Below are 15,165 nucleotides of genomic sequence, written 5' to 3'. Positions count from 1 at the left end.
ACACTGTTTATTATCTGTCTTTTTTATGAGAGCCTGCCACGTGGGGTTGGAGTGGTGTCTCATTGTGGTTTTGATCTGCGTTCCCCTGATGACTAACGCCATGGATCGTCTTTTCATGTGCTTCCCGGCCACGTGTAAGTCTGCTACAGAGAAGGCTACATAGTAACCTTTCCCCGGGTTAAAATGGGAATTGTCTTTTCGTTACTGACTTGTAGGAGGTTTATTTGTTTGAGAGAGAAAGAGAGTGAGCAGGGGAGGGGCAAAGGGACGGAGAGAGAGAATCCCAAGCAGGTAGCCCTCCATCAGCACAGAGCCAGACTCGGGCTCAGACCCACAAACTGCGAGATCATGACCTGAGCTGAAATCCAGAGTCAGACGCTCAACCCACTGAGCCACCCAGGCGCCCCTACAGGAGTTCTTTATATATACTACATACAAATCCCTTATCAAAGATATGATTCACAAAACTTTTCTTTCCTTCTGTGGGTGGTCTTTTCCTCCCACTCTTGGACGTGAACGTGTCTTCAAGAAGATGGAACTTTCAGGAGTCACAAACTCTGAAGCCTTCAAAGCCGGGAAAATAACCTAAATATGTGAGTGATCTTTGGGATTTCTCTGGTAATACTGTTGTCCAGACTAAACTAAGCATTTCTACAGCCTCTAGAAGCAGAGCTACGGGCTTTGGAGTCTCTGGCCCTGGGTTTGAGGCTGCGTGCCTCCCTCACAGCTGAGCGAACGTGGGCCAGTCAGCCTGCCCCTCAGCCCTTAGTTTGCTTGTCCCTGAAGCGTGAACACCCCCACCACCCTCACAAAATGGACAGAGGACAGACAACTTGGAACACTTCACGATAAACCCTCCTGAATAATGTGTCTGTACATGCCACTTTGATAAATATATTTTTTAATATAAGACCTGCATCTGGAGTGGTATAAATTATTGGATCCATAAATGATAATTCCTCTCTCCCCGATATTTACACCAAAGAGCCTGTCACAGCTCCCTCAACCCTCTACTTTCAGATCATTCTTTTTTTTTTTTTTAATTTTGTTTATTTTTGAGAGAGAGACAGAGAGAGAGAGAATGCAAGCAGGGGAGGGGCAAAGAGAGAGGGGGACAGAGGATCCGAAGCAGGCTCTTGGCTGTCGGCACAGAGCCCCATGCGGGGCTTGAACTCGCCAAGCGCGAGATCCACGAACCTCAAGATCACGACCTGAGCCAAAGTGAGACGCTCAGTTGACCGAGCCACCGAGGCGCCCCTGCTTTTCATTCTTATTTCCTCAGGGGCCAACAGGAGTGTTTCTCAGCTTCTTGGGCCAAAAAGAACTTTACCAACATTTGAAACCAAAAGAAAGTGTTCTTTTGCTCTCCTTTCGAGAGGAAACCCTTCTGGCCCCTGTAAGGGTTTCTCGGTCTCCCCCGCAGCACCACCCCCACCGCACAGAGGGGGAGCCCCTCGGGGAGTCTTGGGCCTGGTGCCTGCACCTTGCAGCCCTCACCCTGACGCCCCCCTCTCCCCCACCCTGCAGCCAGCGTGCTTGCACAGCTGCCTGGGGAGCAGGAGGCAGGGGGCAGGGGCCGCGGTCTCGGGTCCTGGAGGATCAGGCCTGGTGGTTCCGAAGCCAGACTTTCTTTCACACACAGCTTTCCTCGGGGGGCATGGACACATTGCTGAAGGTTGAGCTGTGAGTTTAAAAATAAAAATGAAACTCTGGTACAAGTTCCTCATCTCTGCCCCCTTGGGCTCTTAACGGTCAAGTCACTCCCTCCGGTGAGTCAGGCTGGGAAATGCTGATATCACCTCGGTCAGAGAATCCTCCCTGCAGGGCAGGCTTCCCGAGGCTCAGACCTGCTCCCTGGCACCGTGATCGTGACCGGAAGGCCCGACCAGCGGCCAGGAGGTCCTCTAGGGGCCAAGCGGAGAGCAGGGGCCCCGCTGCCCCCCCTTTGCCCTCTGCGGGCTTTGTTTTCCCCTCTCCTCACCCCCGCGGGGCTCACGCTTGAGCCTGAGAAGCCCAAGCCCTGCACCCCGGGGCTCTGAGTCAGCAGGTGGGGCCCAGGACCCCGCCCTCTGACCAGATCCACCCAGGTGGTTCGACGCTGCTCACGGACCGTCCCCTGAAACTAACACTGATGTATTTTCCCTTCTCTTGTTTAATCAGAGCAACACGAGACTAGGAAGGCATGGATGGAAATGGCCTGGGGCCCGGCTGCTACGCTGAGAGCTCCCTTCCAGCCCCAGCGGCTGCCCGGCCCCCTCCACTCACCGATACCCCCCACCCTACCCCAGGGGCTCTGGCACCTCCAGGGCCCAGGCCGCTGCCCAGATGTGAAGGTCCTACTAGGCACCAGCTGTATCTGCCCTCGTCTTGCTCCCGGTAGCTCTAAGCACATCGTGGGGCCTCAGGTAACAGCTTTTCTGTTTTTTTTTTTTTGTTTTTTTTTTTTTTGTTTTTTTAATGTTTATTCATTTTTGAGAGACAAAGACAGACAGAGTGCAGGCAGGGGAAGAACAGAGAGAGAGGGAGACACAGAATCCACAGCAGGCTCCAGGCTCCGAGCTGTCAGCACAGAGCCCTTCACAGGGCTCGAACCCATGAACCGCGAGATCATGACCTGAGCCAAAGTCAGATGCCCAGCTGAACCACCCAGGTGCCCCCTCAGGTAACATCCTTAAGGAGGGAGAACAAGAAGCCTGACCCCAGCCCCCCAAAATTATGCCAAGAGAAGAATGACAAGAAGAAAAACAACCTAGTCCCAGCTCTCGAAATCACATCCAGTTGGCACCATTATGAACACGGTTCTGCTCACGCTCACGTTCTGCTCACGCTCACGGTTCTGCTCACGGTTCTGCTCCTGTCCAGTCAGGAGGGGGTGGGGGGCAGCAGGGGCAAGAAGAATAGGAGACACCTCCTGATCAGCACTGCAGAACCCAGGAGGGCAGAGCCTGGGTCCGTCCTCGCTTAACTCCAACCGATGGGATGAACTTGAGCGAGCCTTTTCCCTTCTCCATTTTAGCTTCTTGGTCTCTGCAGCAGGGAGTACATAGCTTTGCCTGTCCTGGAGCCACCGGGAGTGTGTGCTTGTCTGTGCGTGTGCATACGTGCACATGTGTGCTCTTGCTGCAGACTGGTGTCCTTCCCAAATCCCTGTGTTGAGATCCTAACCCCCAGGGTGAGGGTATTTGGAGGTGGGCCCTTTGGGGGTGCTTAGGTCAGGAGGATGGAGCCCTCATGAATGGGGTCAGTGCCCTTGTAAGAGAGGCCCCACAGAGCTCCCTCAGTCGTCTTCCACATGAGGACACAGCAAGCGACCCCCCCTCCAGAAGCAGACCCCCACCAGACTCCAAATTCGCTGGTGCCTCCGTCTTGGACGTCCTATCCGCTAAGGAAAAATAAATAACAAGAAATACATCTCGGGGCACCTGGGTGGCTCAGTCGGCCAGGCGTCTGACTCTTGATTTCGGTTCAGGTCATGATCTCTCCGTTCGTGAGATCGAGCCCCATGTCAGGGCCTGTGCTGACAACACAGAGCCTGCTTGGGGTCCTCTCTCTCCCTCTCTCTGCCCCTCCCCTGCTCGAGCACATGCTCTCGCACTGTCACTCTCTCTCTCTTTCTCTCTCAAAATAAATAAACTTGAAAAAAAAAGAGGGGCGCCTGGGTAGCTCAGTCACTTAAGCACCCAGCTCTTGATTTCAGCTCAGGTCAGGATCTCACAGTTCATGGGTTCATGCCCTGCGTCAGGCCCTACGCTGACAGTGCAGAGCCCGCTTGGGATTCTCTCCCCCTCACTCTGCCCCCCTCCCCTGCTCGCTCTCACTGTCTCTCTGAAAATAAATAAATATACTTAAAAAGGATTGTTTTTAAAAGAAAGAAATCTCTGCTGTTTTAAACCGCTCAGTCTATGGTAATGTGTTATAGATGAAGACAGTTCGTGTGTGTGCATATGTGTATGTGTGTGCATATGTGCGTGTGTGTGTGTGCGTGTGTATATGTGTGAGCATGTGCGTGCATATGTGTGTGTGCATGTGGATGTGCTTATATTAGGCTCCGAGCATGGTGAATCACTGTTCTGTTAGATGAGGTGATTTTTCCCCTTGCCATGACCTTCTGGAACGTGTACAGTCTCTTGCCTTCCGGCCTGCTCTGCCATAATGAATCACTGCAGGAACTAGCAAGCTCTGTCTCCACTCCTGTGAGCCCCAGTTAGCTCCCCCTCTTGTGCCCTGAGGACGTTGGTCAGAGCCGCAGGATGCTGAGCTCCAGGCTGCAGAAAGTATCTGGTCCTGGCCCCTTCCAGGGCCCGTCTGCCTTCAAGGGCTTCAGGCACCGGCCAAGGAGAGGGCGGCCGTAGGATCCCCCCGGTCCGGGGAGATGAGAGTGGCCTGGACTCCCCAAGAACAGGTGCACTCAGAAGGAGCCCTCCCTGATCCTGGGTATCTCTGGCCCGGGGAGGCCAAGCGACTTGCCCACACGTTGATTAAACACTTAGCATTTTTCAGGCACTTAAAATATCCTACTGTGTTTTAGCCTCGAAGTAAGTGTTTAAAATAAGTCCTGTTATTATTTCCACTTTACAGATGGGGCCCCTGGAGCTTTCGAGGGGGTAGTTTCCTAGTGCTGCCATCACAAATGACCACAAACACAGTAGTTTACAACACAAACTCATTCTCCCATCGTTCCAGATGTCAGAATTCTAAAATCAAGGGGCGCCTGGGTGGCTCAGTCGGTTAAGCGTCTGACTTCAGCTCAGGTCACGATCTGACGGTTCGAGGGGTCAAGCCCCGCGTCGGGCTCTGTGCTGACAGCCTACTTCGGATTCTGTGTCCCCCCTCTCTCTCTGCCCCTCCCCTGCACAAGCTCTGTTTTTCTCTCTCTCTCAAAAATAAATAAACATTAAAGAATACAAAAATAAAAAGAAGTCTAAAATCAAGGTGCTGGCCCGGCTGTGTTCCTTCTGGAAACTTCAGGGGAGAATCCATGTCCTTGGTTTTTTTCAGTTTGAAGAGGCTCCTTGCGTTTCTCTGGCTGGTGGCCGCCTCTCCCATCTCCAAAGCGTGTGGCTCCAACCTCTGGTTACGTGGTCACATCTTTTTCTTCCATTGACCCTCTCACAATCCTGTATAATTATTGCGATGACATTGGGCCCACCCGGACCATCCGGAATAATCTCCTGATCTCAAAATCCTTAATCACAGCTGCAAAGTCCCTTTTGCCAGGGGAGGTAACCTACTCACAGGTCCCGGGAATAAGGACATGGATGTCTTTGGGTGGCAGTGGGGGGGCAGGGGGGGTGCTTTATTCTATGACCGAGAGCTTAAAGGACTTTCCCAAAGTCACTCAGCTGGAGAACAGTCTGGGTCGGGTGGCATCCAGGGGCTTGCTTCCTCAAACCACTGTGACCACATGCTTGTCATCTGTGGCCACACCCAGCAGCTCTCCCACGAGCAGGGCTTGCACCTGGCTCTGCCCTTGACAGGTTCCCCTGCCCGACACTCCCCAGCCAGGGGCAAGGGTCAGCCCAGCCAGGAGTGGACAGGGAGGGCGACCCCCCCAGGAATCTCAGCGTTGCCCACCAGGCCTCCAGGTCTTTAATGTCCTTCCAGTTTGAGGCAATGTCTCCTCGTGCCTGGTCGCCCATCTTCCTAGACTGATAGATACCTAGGCCTCTTTCTGGTCACCATCCCTTCTCTCAAAAAAGCATTTACCGGGTACCTACTATGTGCCGGGACCCCGGGACACAGAGGAAAATCACCACCAATCATGCTTATGTGAACACTTAGGGTCAAATCCACGAAGCAAATGTCCACAATACTTACATAAAGAAGTTTCCGGGAGGGTGGCAGCCTAAGTTATAATAATCCTTTTGGCAATACATAAGAGGCACAAAAAGTATTAATACGCCAACCCAAACTCCAACTCTTGGGAATTTTCCCTGAGAAAAATACAAGATTTATACCATTCTGTAATTTAAAAAAATACACGTGACTAGTTAATTATGGTACCTCCACCCAAAAAAATATGTAGCCACAGGAAAGAACCACAGAACACACAAACATGCTTACTGTATGATGGCTTCAGAGCATAACCTAACACGCAGCAACAGGGCACTAATTTACAAAGCTAAGGTGCATCCGGACAAGGGAACGCTAACAGCCGTGAAAAAGAAGACGGAAATCCTGCCGCGTGTCAAAAGAGAAAGATCTCCGTTACATATGCGGTTTAGACGTGGAAAAATTCTGGAGAGATCTGAGATTTGAGTGCCACTGTTCTGAGGTCAGAACTGTATGTCTGCAGCCTTATACATGTATAATATATATAATGATATATATACACATATATACATATATTATAATATATATACATATATACACGCATATATTTACATATATACACACATATATTTACATATATACACGCATATATTTACATATATACACGCATATATTTACATATATACATGCATATATTTACATATATATGTGTGTGTGTGTGTGTGTGCATGTGTGTAACTGGTGGAGACAAGTCTTAACCACTTTGGAATAAACCACTTTGGAAAGTGTGTAATAGTTTTAATAAGTTTGAAGTTACATTTATCTACCTATGACCCAGCCGCTTCAGTCTTGGATACAAATGAGATTCTTTCCTACGTGAGCACAAGGAGGCAGGGAAAAGAACATCCCTGCAAAAGCCCCGTTTAAAAGAGCAAAATATTCGAATAACGCAGATGTCATCTGCATGGCCCAGACAATCGTGGTCACGTTATACAGTGGAATACTTACAAAGTGTTGATAAATTCTTAGAACGAGTTAACCAGTTTTTCTAGGTGTCATTCTACTACCTAGAAAATGATCCATTCTGGGGCCCCTGGGCAGCTCAGTTGGTTGAGCGTCGGACTCTTGATTTTGGCTCAGGTCATGATCTAATGCTTCATGGGATCGAGCCCCATGCTGGGCTCTGTGCGGACAGTGTGGAGCCTGCTTGGGATTCTCACTCTCCCTCTCCCTCTCTCTCTCTGCCCCTTCACCGCTTGTGCTCTCTCTCTCTCTCTCTCTTTCTCAAAATAAACAAATAAAGGAGTATTTAAAAAAAGAAAATGACCTGTTCTCATGGAGCCTGCACGGTAACAGAGGGTTGGAGAGACAGAAAGACTACTGGCTTTCCACGTGGTGGTAATGAACCGCTGTGAATCACTCCATGAACAGACCAGGGCTACATGTAGCCACATGAATCGCACTGAGCAAAAAAGAAAAGCGCAGAAGGATTCATACAAAATGCAACCACTTGTGCAAAGTTTTAAAAATCCACAAAGGTCTACATATTGTCTATGCATGGGCAGTGATGAAAGATGAGTGCAGAATAACGGTGATCCCACAGGACGGGTGGGGGAAGGGCTCGTCCCGTCTCTTTCCTCCCAAAGAAAAGGAAAGAGAGAAGGAAGGAGAGATGGCAGGAAGGAAGAGAGAGATCTGACGCAACCACGGCACAATGTGGACATATTGCAGAGCACGTGGCAAGTCGCCCTGGGGCTGGCCCTGGAAGGAAGGGTGTGACCTGCCCAGGTTTGGTGGCAAGAAGAGGGAAGCACATTTCTGGAGGGAGAAGCTGCCTCAACAGACAGGGCACCTTTCTACCATCATGCCGAAACGCTTTCACCACTGCGAAGAAGCGAACACCCAAGCTGTTTTTCTCTCCCGGACGTAAGCTGTGGGCAGGATGGCCTCCCCTCTGTCCTCCTCCACACCGGGCTCACCTTCACCTCGATTCTCCCTCGTTCCCCCTCCTGTTTGTGACATTTCCGCCAGAGGTTGGGCAGAAAGTATACGGGGTCCTCCTGCGAAGCCCAGCTGCCCAGCCTCTGCGCAAACGCCCCCGGCCCCGGGGACTGAGGAATGTCTTCTGTCTTATGAGTTCTTCCAAGACACATTTACAGAGCACCTGCTGGGTGCCAGGCCCCGTTCTGTGTGCTCAGGAATCAGACAAACAAGATCTCCATTTTCTTGAAATTTACATCCAGTGGGAGGAAACAGAAAACTCATAGGTAAGGTAGTATCTGATAAGTGCCATGTAGAATATCCAACAAGATAGTCTGATACTGACCAGCGTCCCTTGGGAATCCCACCGGACTTTAGAGACTTCTTGCTTTTCCCTCAATGAGGCTTAAAGTGAACTTTTGACTATCCCCCCCACCCCCCAAAATAAAAATCTGTTTTAGGCTTATGATTCTCTTTCACTGAAAAAAGAGGGGATTCGGGTTAAAACAGTTTCCCGACTGGTAGTTGTTGGAAAGAATCACTTTGCTCTCTGTCCCTCTGAAATACCATTGGTGTGCCAGGAATGTGACTTTTATGAGCATTCTCCGGTGACAATGCCTGTTCCTTGCCTGTTCTTGCCACGATTAGTTGGTAACAACTCTTGCAGGAATGAGCCAGCTCTCTCTCACCAGTCAGGTGATGCACCCAAAGATTTACTTTTTTCATCTGTAAGACAGGGGCGCCTGGCTGGCTCAGTTGGAGGAAAATGCCACTCTTGATTTCGGGGACATGAGTTTGAGTGTAGAGATTACTTAAATACATTTAAACTGTGAAAACAAAAACATCACGGGGAACTATGATGATTATAGGAGTGTATCTCACTCTTTCTTTTTAAAGGCATTTTTTTTTTCCTTTTAAGGATAAAAGGTGTGGAAAGAATCATTCTCTCTTTCTTTCCAGAAATACTTTGTGAGCTCTGTTCTGTGCAGACCACGGTGTCTGGTGCTGGGCAGGGAGATGATGGAAGAACTTCCTGCATTCAGAGTTTCCTGACCATTGGCCCCCAGATGGTCACAGGGTGCGACAAAAAGGGTAAGTGCCCGAGAGGTGCTGTGCAATGGAGTTCAGGGCGGAACAGGGATTCCTTCCTGGGGCAGCCATTGCCCACTCCATGGGGCGGGGCTCTAGAGGATAGGAAGGATCCTCAAAGGAGCAGAGGCTGGGGGGTGGGGGCGAGGAAGGGGTATGACCCTCTCTAGCCCCTCCAAAATCACTGTCCTTGCAACCCGCTGTCCGATGTCTGAAACAGTATTTTCTCTTGTTGTTATTTTTTTCCCCAAATATTTTAAGGCTGGTGAATAAATCCAGCTCTTGTTATCCCGTCTTACTTAGAAGCCCCCCCCCCCCAAATCTGTTTTTTATCTGTAAAGCCTCTTCCTATTGGTGATCCCTACTGTCCTGTCAATGTGGTCACCCAGTGACTGGATTACTAGGTACCCGAGGGTGAATTTTCCAGAGTGACTTCTGGTAACAGTAGAGACAGGTTTAAGGCCCGGAGACCAAGTTCAAGTCCAGCTCCTGCTACTAAATAAACGACTTTGGGCATGCCACTTGGACTCCGGCCTCCGTTTTGTTTCCAGATGGCATAACGCTGCCTGCCTCACCTTCGGGGAACAGAGTTTGAAGGTGAAGGAAAATGTGTATAAAATGCCTTTCTGAGCTCTAAAGTCCCACGGGGTTGTAAGGCCTCTATCAGCCATTCGTACAGGCCTCCCCCACCTCTGTCGACACGGGTGAGTTGCCCACCTCAGAGCCGGCAGGGGCGGGTGACCTTGCTAGGAGCTGCTGGCAGCAGTGAAGGTCGGGTGAGAGGGGGGCAAGGCTTGTTGTAGGGCCCAGTGTTTCTCAAACCCAGCGTGCCTTGGACCCACTCAGCGAAGGTCATCAACGTGCAGGTTCCGGGGCCCAGCCACCCTATCAGACTAGAATATGTAGGGGTGAGGCCCGGAAATCCGTATTTTCCACAAGTCCTCCAGAGGATTCTGGCATAAGTGGCTCTGGGACCGTGCTTTTTTTGTTTAAATTGTTTCCTTTGGGGGCACCTGGGTGGCTCAGTAGGTTGAGCATCCGACTTCAGCTCAGGTCATGATCTCGCCGTCTGCGGGTTCGGGCCCCCGCATGGGGCTCTGTGCTGGCGGCTCCGAGCCCGGAGCCTGCTTCGGATTCCGTGTCTCCCTCTCTCTCTGCCCTTCCCCACTCGTGCTCTGTCTCTCTCTCTCCCAAAGATAAATAAACATTAAAAAAAATTAAAAAAAAAAAAAAAAGAACATAGGATTGAGAGTCTGGAGAGCTGGGCTTTAGTCCTGTCTCTCACTTGCTCTGCGACCTTCTGTAAGTCACTCAAATTCTCCATGATTCGGTTTCCTCACGTGCAAAGGGAAGAGTGCTGCCCTGTCTTCATCTCAGGACTGTGAAGTGACATCACAGGAGACCAGGGCTGTGGAAACCCTTTGAAATGTAGGAAGCGCTGAGCTTCTGAAACACAGTCCCAGGGAAAATGGAAATAGAGCCTGCGAGCAAGGGAGACTCGAAAGCCATCGCAGAGGCAGCCGGGGCCTCAGGGAGAGCCTGGGGCAAGGACGTCTTGACACGGAGCTGAGCGGGCCAGGGGGGCATCCTTGGGGAGGCAGGGCGCGTCCTACGCGTGGGTCAGAGGAGGCCAGGGCGAGGGTGGGAACTGAACCTGGAGGGAGGGAGGGAGGGAGGGAGGGAGGGAGGGAGGGAGGTGAGGGAGGAGACTTCCACACCACAGGGGAAGGGGTGAGGCCAGAGGAGCCAGGACACAAACCACAGGGGTGCAGTTCACATGGGGCACCTGGGTGGCCTGGTCGGTTAGGCATCTGACTCTTGCTCTCAGCTCAGATCATGATCTCATGGTCCCGTGAGATGGAACCCCGAGTGGTGCTCTGGGCAGAGAGCCCAGAGCCAGCTTGGGATTCTCTCTCTCTCTCTCTCTCTCTCTCTCTGCCCCACCCCTGTTCACATGCACTCATGCTCTCTCTCTCTCTCTCTCAAAATAAAATAAGTAAATTTAAAAAAAAAACAACATTGGGGCACCTGGGTAGCTCGCTTGGTTGAACGTGTGACTCTTGATTTTGGCTCAGGTCATGACCTCACGGTTCATGGGAGGGAACCCCGTGTTGGGTTCTGTGTTGACAGCGCGGAGTCTGCTTGGGATGGTCTCTGCCTCTCTGCCCCTCCCCGCTCACAGGCTTTCTCTCTCTCTCTCTCTCTCTCTCTCAGAAATAAAATACATAACATTACAAAAGTAAAGAAAACATAAAACGTAAAAACAGTTCATTTAACCCTAAAAACACCAGATTGATGCGATAGCTCATGTTCCCAGTTTCCTTGGCCCCAGAAAGGGTGATCAACTGGCCAAAGTCACACAGCGAGGAGGAGGCTGAACCAGTATCTCCCTCCAGTTATTGTGGCTCCAGAGTCCATGCTCCTAATCACTTTGCTGGCTCTCTGTGGCAAAGAGAGAGAGTAAAGGTTAGGACAGCGGTTCTTCTGGAGAAGGAGGGACAGAAGGGGAACCAGAAGGGTCTGCAGGGAGCCCCAAGGCTGTTATGTTTGGGGCTTTTTTAAAAAAGCATCTGCACGAATATGACTGAATCCGTTTGCGAGGGCTGTCATAGCAAAGTACCGAGGACTGGGTGGCTTAAACGGCAGAAATTTCTTTTCTGGCAATCCCAGAGGCGGTTCTTTCCCGCAGCCTCTCTCCCTGCCTCGTAGACGAAGATGCCTTCATACAGTCTTCACTCTGTACATGTCTGTGTCCTAATTTCCTCTTGTAAGGACGCCATTCATAGTAGATTACAGCCCATCCCTGTGACCTCATTTTAACTCAATCACCTCTTTCAAGACCCTTGTCTCCAAAAACAATCACATTCTCGGGAGTAGGGGGTAAGACTTCAACGTACGAATTTGGGGGCGGGGGCCCGTAAATAATGGCCGAATAAGAAGATAGGACGGCGCTGGTGGCGGGTACGTGGGTACGGTGCTCCACATTGCTTTGTATGCATAAAATATTTCAGAATTAAAAAGTCAGTGTGATCGATTACAATACCGCACTTAGTAATGATGAGGCACGCTGGGTGGGAAGGGGAAAGAGTCCCCGAGAAATGGCCACGTGCAGCCTCACTGCGGTCCAGAGCCGGCTTCTCAGGCTGCGCCCTAAAAGCACTTGGAGACCTTTGAGAGCACTCTGAAGTCTGAGCCCCACCCAAAATCAATGAACTCAGAACCTTGGGCTGAGGCTCACATCTTGGAGGGCAAACAGGTTCCCCAGGCGTGTCCAACGTGCACCGGGGCTGAGAACCGCTGCTCTAAGTGGGTGGGTGGCTCGCAAACTAGCTTCTGCGGAACCACCTGGAGGGCTTGTTAAACCCAGGGCGCTGGGCCCCGCCTCTGAGTCGGAGTCAGTCTGGGGCAGGGCGGAGACCTTGCCGTTCTCCTCCGTTCCCAGGGGCTGCTGCTCCGAAGACCATCTCTGGAGAACACAGCTCTGAGCGGGTGCACAGCTGCAACCTGCGGCCAGACACCTGCTATCTGGGGAGCACGGGGTTTTGCAAAGATGGGAAGGTGAATGCCACGCTCTCCCCGTCACCCCGGTCTCCACTGCTCCCTATCGCTTGGTGGGGGGGGCTTTCTCTGCAAGAGGGGAGGGTCTGCAGAGAAGCTCCTCTCGGCGGTGAAACCCGTCGGGCAAGGTCAGTGTGACATCAGTATCTATCTGTTCCCCACTCCCGTCCATTTCTTATTCCGCACACCTTTATTCGGCACTAATCATGTTTCGGGTACCGTGCTAAGGGCTGGGCCCGCAACGCCGAATAAGACATAGTATCTGGCCTGGAGGAAATGACACTGAAGGAGAAACAGTAGTTTCTGTCTCTTTGCCGACTCTCCTGTGTGGGTTTCAGGCTGTCGGTGCCTGGCCTGTCCATTTAAAGCTCTGTGGGATTGACATTCTCTCATATACGCGAACGAGGAAGCAAGATTCAACAGGGTGGATATAGTGTAATTGCAACTATATTAAAATAAAATGCATTTTATTTTTTTTAACGTTTTTATTTATTTTTGAGACAGAGAGAGACAGAGCATGAACGGGGGAGGGGCAGAGAGAGAGGGAGACACAGAATCTGAAACAGGCTCCAGGCTCTGAGCGGTCAGCACAGAGTCGGACTCAGTCGGTTGGCTCAGTCGGTTGAGCGCCCGTCCGACTTCGGCTCAGGTCATGATCTCACGGTCCGTGAGTTCGAGCCCCGAATCGGGCTCTGGGCTGACAGCTCGGAGCCTGGAACCTGCTTCGGATTCTGTCTCCCTCTCTCTCTGCCCCTCCCCTGCTCATGCTCGCTCTCTCTCTCTCTCTCTCTCTCTGTCAAAAATAAATAAACACTAAAAAAATTAAAAAAAAAAAAAAAGAGACACAATACGTGAAGATGTTAAGAAAGGGCAGTTCCAGGGTTGACCCTGGAAGGGGCATCGTGGGTGGGCTTCGCTTCCTTTCTTACACTTTTCTCCTGCGGCGTTTCTATAATTAGCACCCCTACTTTCACCATTAGAAAGAATAACTCATATAAACACCCTCTCCTCCCTGTGTGTGTCTGCACGAGGCTGTGTGTGTGTGTGTGTGCTCATGCACGTGTGTCTGCACATCTGTGCTTGTGGTCCAGCGTGGAGAGACGTTTTATGCTTAGAGAAATTACTCATATTAAACTGAGCGAATGGTTTTATTTCAGTGTGGTCAGACGGGGGACATTTGATGCCTCGCCGACCGTTTTGCGGATACAAGATCACCCCTCCACAGGACAGAATTTTTCTAGAGCAACGAGCGCTGACCCATTTGCATGGCAATGCACTTGAAAGTAACTGCTTCTCAGTGATGTCGCCATGACAAATCACATTTCCCAGCGTTTTGTGCGGAGGTAGGTTCTTGGAGAGTGGGAAAGGCTATCTGCCCCCTCCACTAAATGACCCCAGGGAATTTGCTGGATTTTGACTCTGCTCTCTTGCCCTCGGTGGTAACTGTCACCTCCTAACACACAGTGACAGGTGACACGCCATGCATTCTCTTCCCTCACCTCCTGTGAGATGCGGGGGAGACCTGGAGGAGCGGAGAGGGACCGGGGCTGACTCTGCCTTGCTTCAGTCCCCTCCCCACTGCCAAACACCAACTGTGTACCGGGCACAGGCAGGTGCGAAATTCGTTTGTGTTCTTGCAGGTCGCCAGAGTCTAGATAGTGGTTTCTAGAGCCCCCCGAAGAACGTTGATTCGCTCCCCGCCGCGGACCCAGGTTTTGGAAGATTTTGTGCACCTTATAGTGACCACAAACCGCCACCTGTTTCTGCACCCTCCAGGTGAAATCCTACCTACACTATCCCACTCAGTCCCCACGGCAGTGCGACGATGGGCATGTCATCGTCACCCCACGTTATGTAAGCAGGAAACACAAGGCACAGCGAGGCTTAAGACTTTGTCCAGGGCCCTGCAGCTGCTCAGAGTCGGGATCTGAATTCAGGCCTCTCAGACTCCACCCTGAGCTTTTCTATGATGCCATGCTCTTTTGTCTTTTCGAAATGAAGTTATGATAGAAACCAAAATACTAATACCCAAACTGCATTATTCAATACGAATTGCCTTTACTTCCAATTGTTAAAGAATCGCCTATACAAACTGGCCGCGCAGAGGGCGTTCTGGGCCCCCGTCGCTCCGATTCTGACAGCTGGCTCATTGGTGCAGCCCTATGCTGGATGTTGTGAAATGTTGAAAATACGCTAAAGGTCTTGCTCACCGGCTCCCCCCAACCCCAGCTGGTTCCCCTCCCCACTTCCTCCCTCTCTTCCTTCCTCCCATCCCTTCCTTCTTCCCTCCCTCCCTCCTTCCCTCCTTCTTTCCTTCCTAGTTTTTAAAATTCAAGTGAAAATCTCATAACCTATAGCTAACCATTTCAAAGTGAACAGTTTAGTGGCGTTTACTACATTCACTATGTTGGGCAACTACCACCTCCACCTAGTTCCACAATTTTCATCACCCCAAAAGGAAACTTAGCGTCCATTAAGCGATTGCTGCCCATTGTGCCAGTGCCTGGAAACCATCATTCACCAGCTTTTGAAGCCTGGGCTCCGCGTGCCCAGGTTAGGATCTCTGTTCCAGCCTGGGGGCCAGCTCTCTCTGTCTGCCTTCCTGAGTGAAATCCCTCAATCGGAAGGGGCTGCCTGAGCCACCTGCAACCCCCTTCCCCACGGCCCTCCTGCAATTCCAGGACAGCGGCCCCTAGTGACTTCGGGCTGTGAGACTCCTCTCTGAAGCCCGCCAGTTCTGCATGGCCAGAGGTACAGGAACCCTGT

At 51.2% G+C, this 15,165-nt stretch overlaps 1 long non-coding RNA gene across 2 annotated transcripts; it reads left to right on the top strand.

Moving 5' to 3' along the window:
- The first annotated feature begins 391 nt into the window (after nucleotides 1–391).
- On the top strand, nucleotides 392–14,682 carry LOC122235045. 2 transcript variants are annotated; one of them, XR_006213135.1, is made up of 5 exons: nucleotides 392–593; nucleotides 2,161–2,405; nucleotides 7,504–8,039; nucleotides 8,713–8,844; nucleotides 13,557–14,682. It is a non-coding gene; the product is annotated as an uncharacterized LOC122235045 (long non-coding RNA). The 2 variants fall into 2 exon arrangements; XR_006213136.1 differs by lacking the exon at nucleotides 7,504–8,039.
- The last annotated feature ends 483 nt before the right edge of the window (nucleotides 14,683–15,165 follow it).

The sequence above is a fragment of the Panthera tigris genome, chromosome F2 (genome assembly GCF_018350195.1).
Source record: "Panthera tigris isolate Pti1 chromosome F2, P.tigris_Pti1_mat1.1, whole genome shotgun sequence".
Classification (NCBI taxonomy): Eukaryota; Metazoa; Chordata; class Mammalia; order Carnivora; family Felidae; genus Panthera; species Panthera tigris.
This window is presented reverse-complemented; position numbering and strand designations above follow the sequence as displayed.